The sequence below is a fragment of the Triticum dicoccoides genome, chromosome 4A (genome assembly GCF_002162155.2).
Source record: "Triticum dicoccoides isolate Atlit2015 ecotype Zavitan chromosome 4A, WEW_v2.0, whole genome shotgun sequence".
In the NCBI taxonomy this organism is placed as follows: domain Eukaryota; kingdom Viridiplantae; phylum Streptophyta; class Magnoliopsida; order Poales; family Poaceae; genus Triticum; species Triticum dicoccoides.
In genome coordinates, this window is record NC_041386.1 from 282,954,332 (window position 1) to 282,959,087 (window position 4,756).

Consider the following 4,756-nt stretch of genomic DNA (forward strand, 5'->3'; position numbering starts at 1 on the left):
TGATAACAGTGCAGATGATGCAACTGAGCTCAGATGGGAGCTCGATGAAGGCCGTGTTCCTTGTGTTCTTTCGTTTCCAGTTGATTAGTAGTGGAGCCAAGTCGGGGCGATCGGGGATCTAGCATTTGGGGTTGTCTTTCTTTATTTTGGTTTCATAGTCGGACCTTGATTGTATTCTGGATGATATATGTTTAACTTGTATTTGTGTGAAGTGGCGATTGTAAGCCAACTCTTTATCCCTTTCTTATTCAGTACATGGGATGTGTAAAGATTACCCCTCTTGCGACATGCCTACCATGCGGTTATGCCTCTAAATCGTGCCCTGACACGTGGGAGATATAGTCGCATCGTGGGTGTTACAAGTTGGTATCAGAGCCTTCCCTGACTTAGGAGCCCCCTGCTTGATCGAATCACTGACGTTGTTGAGTCTAGAAAATGTTTTGAGTCTTATAGGATTATATATATCGGAGAGTAGGATTCTTTTTACTCAGTCCCTTTGTCACTCTGGTGAGGCATCCTGACGTAGAGTTTTGACTCTTCTCTTCTCAAATTTCACTAAAAAAATTTAGGATCACGCGGGTATCTTGGAATCGTTCCGATGGTTTTGTGACGAGAACATTGTTCTTGGTGCCTCCTGACATTTAGGGGTTGTGGTAGTGTCCCGGGGAGTTGAGCACCGAGGTGTTGTCGTCGCAATTTTATTGTTGCAGTTCTGGAATACCTGAGTTTTGCCAACATCGAAAATCTCTTTTATGCAGTTGTTGGTGAGATAACCTCGATGCACCCAGTACTGGGGCGGGAGTTCAGGAGTATTGCCATAACTCGTATAACGGATGCTTTTCGAAGGTTGAGGTAAACGATTTCCGAAGGTTTCTTGGTTATGTGTTGAAGGATGGATACAGCTGGATGTAGGTATTGTTAGTTTTGGGTGAGATATTATGCTTCCCCTGTATCCCCAACACCTGATGGCATAACAGAAAGTTTCGGGAGTTTATAAGTGGGAATTCAAGTAGCTCCTAGAATAATCTTTCCAACAGACACGTGATACGATAGGGGTTCTATCATATGTTTGTTTTCCGGCTTATTTTGCAAGCCAAATCCTTTGTTTTGTTTTGGTTTGTGGTATTCGAGTTGCTTCGATGTCAAGTGTTGATTCCATACCTTTCCTAAGCGGTGTTCTCATATTTTTGTGGGAATACTAATCCTTCATGATAATCGAGATTGTCATGTCAATCCTTTTCAACCGGCGCGCTTCTCGTCAAGTGGATCCGATCATTTCAACATTTGCAAGGTCCAATCTTAGTTTGTCGTCAACGGTGTTTGTTTCATCCGTCTCCAAGTTGCCTTTGTTTTCCCACCCACCCTCCCTTTTCTTCAAGGACTCGGATTTCTTTATCAAGTAGTCATCTTATGGATGTGAAGCCTCCTTACTCCTCTCTTTCAGTTTTCTTATCCGGTGATTCTCAGGAAGATTCTAATGGAGCTTCAAGATCACCATTCTCCGTTCTGTTTTCTTCTCCGGTGTTTTCAATTCAAGCTTTGTCGATCATATCTTTTCCTCGTTTCAAATGTTTTCTCATGTCGTTGCACCTCATGATCACTCCCCGCTTGCTATTCAATTGTTCCGGAGTGCCGAAGATATCTCAGAAGATTCACGTTTCCATTCCTGATCCTTTCAAGTTATTTCGAGGTTGTTATCTCATTCAAGCCATTTAATTCAACCGGTGCAATATCTATTTTCAAGCAATCGTTCAACAGTGTTTCTTTTGAGTGGGCCCTAACCGACAGGTCTTTTCCCAGGATCTTACCTGACTCTTCTTTTCTGGAGTTATTCTCAAAGTCATTTCAATGTTTTAAGTAAGAATGAATTATCATTAGTCATATGTTTTCTCCAAGATCTGTCAAATTCTGTTCACTGTTGGCTCAACCTTTCTATTCGTCATCCCGGAGTATCTCAACAATTCATGGTGCTGTTTCTCGTCGTCATTCTCGAATTTGAAGACCGAAGAAGAGTTTTCCTCCATATCTTGCTCCATTCTCTTCAAGATTCATGGTGCTAGCATTTTGCTATCCTCTCATAATTGTTTTTGATTGTGAGAAGTCTTTTCACCCATCCGAAGCAATTCAGGAGTCTTTTCAGTTTGATTCTTCGGAGCCCATCATTTCGGGTTTATTCATTCTCAGCTTTCAGCTCTCGTTCTCCAAATCTTTCCGGTGCATCGTTCAGATATCCTCTAATCAGTTCATGATCTCTTCGTTTACTTGCATCTAATTTTTCTCAAGTATCTTCGTTCATTAATTCTTCCCGGTGTTTCGCTATTTTTTCTTTGTTCATTTTAAATTCTTACGGTGGATCGTTCAATATTTCTCTTCCTTCATTATCATATCAATTCATTCGTTCTTCCCAACCCTACCGGTGGTTCGCAGAAGACCTTCCCAAGTTTGCTCAATATCTATCGTAATCGTTTCTACGAGGAATAAGTAGTATTCCAAATCCGTTGCTTTTCATCAATCTAAATTGGTGAAGGATACGCATAACATAATTCTTATTCTTGTTCCATCCAAGTGATCTAATTCCTTATTCCGTTGGTTCATCAAATTTCTCGATTTCAATTGTTCATCTTTTCTTTTCTGGAGCTCCAAGTTATTTCAATTATATCATTTCAAAGCTCCATCTAATCATTACAAGGCTTCAATCTTATTCTTTTCATCCTTCACTTCTTTTTTATCATTCTTTTAATACCGGAGTTCTTCATGGAGGCTCTACATGGTGGTTCGTCAAGGATTCTTTTCATTCTTCAATTGTTCTTCAAGATATCTCTCGAAGTTATGATCCTCCAAGCTATACTCAAAATTAAATAGGGTGCTCAACACATGTTTTGTTTTGCGGAGTTCAAGTATTCTTCATCGTGCATTCCAAACTGCACTTCATCCTACCTTATCTCTTGAGATGGTGTTATGTCATTCTTGTTAATTTCTCTTCGTGTTTCATGATTCTCAAATGTCAAGATGGACATATTCTAAATCCATCATTTTCTCTTCGTTCAAAAGACCTTTCCAACCAATCAATCTTTTTGTTGGAGTTATATTGGGTTATATTTCACCTAAAGCCTATCATAAGGATGGTTGCAATTGTGGTGATTATCAATGACCCAATGTTCTCCTTCCTATATCGGTGAAGAAGTTTTTCATCTCTTATTTGTTCCCGATCAATCTTTATTTTTTTGGTGGCAGAACTTCACCTCAGTTTTGAGATGTTTTCCGTAAGCGCACTACAAGATTATTCGTTTCGTTGTTGGTCTTTCCAACTACTCCATTTTAACCTTCCTGGAAGGATGCTTTCAAATTCATTTGACATAGAAGATGTTGTTTTCTTCTTTTTTACTTTCAATCTGTTCTATCTTTTGTTCCGGAGGCATTGTGATGTTGCTCTCTTCGACCCATATCCTTGTTTTGTCAAGATCATGTTCAATTCCATCCATTTGCAGTCGGAGTGTTGCTCAAATTATATCATTCTTATTCCTTCTCGATCCTATTATAACCGGAGTGTTGTGTCTATTATTCCTCTTCTAACCGGAGTCTCATACAAGTGCTTTCTTTTTGCCAAGTTCATATTCTATGCCTTCCATTTTCAACCGGAGTGCTGTCTGAATTTGTTCTTCCTTGTTTCTCTTTTCTAACGGAGTGTTTTCAACTTTGTTCATCTTCGTTCTATTCTTTTCTCAAAGATGGTTTAACCTATCAAGGTTCTTGGTTTCACTCGTTTGTCAAAGAAGCAACTTAGTTTTACCTCTCCTCCTCCTCTTCCGTTTCCCGGGTGCCATCCAAGATCTCGGGACGAGATCCTCTCGTAGTGGTGGAGTGTTGTAACGCCCCAAGACCGGAGCTTCAGATGCCTTCCAGGGTTTCTGGGTTTCGTCGTGTGTTTTGTTTGGTTCACTGCTTTCATCATTGCATCATGTCATCATGTCTTTAATCTTTCCAACTCAACTAAATAAACCGTATGGATCTTTGATCCATTTAAACTGAGCGAACTCACATGGTGGTTTCTCTTTAAAACATAACCTCCCGATATCTAGGGACATATTAAAAATATTCCATTGTTTTGGAATCACCCATGAACCCACTTGCATATTAAATCCCTTTGCCTTTTTCTTCTTCAAGTTTTGACTCTCTAGCCTTGCCAATAATTCTTTTACCATTTTCCAAAGCTCCACCAAAAATCCGAACATTTTTGGACCTTCCTAACACTCACTTCCTCTTCGAACCATTTGAATTTAATTCAAATTAGTTTGAATTTAAACTTTGAAAAATGACCACTCCATTTTTTCTTGGATCTTACACATTCTTGTGTGTCCGGGAATATAACCCCCATGTCCAAATTCCATCCCTAACGCTCTATTTATATTTTTCTTCTTCTATCTATTTTTTCTTTTCTTTTATTAGATAAGAGAAGAGAGTGAGAGAGAGAGAACAGAGCCTGCAGCCTAGCCGACCAGGCCTATGGCCTTTTTCCATCTCCACCAGTGCGGCCCAAGGCCAAGGCCAAGCCGCCCGTTGGCTAAACCTAGCCCTTCCCTCATTTCCTCCTCCCCTCGTTCGTTTCCTCAGCGCCGCCACCGCACACGCATCGCACCAGGAAGCCCTGCTCGATCCCCTTCTCCCCTGCGTCGGCCTGTCCTTCCCCCGCTCCCTCTTGTCCTCCTCGCGAAGCCCCGCCTGCTCCCATGCCTCTTTCCTCCATGCCTTAGCCATC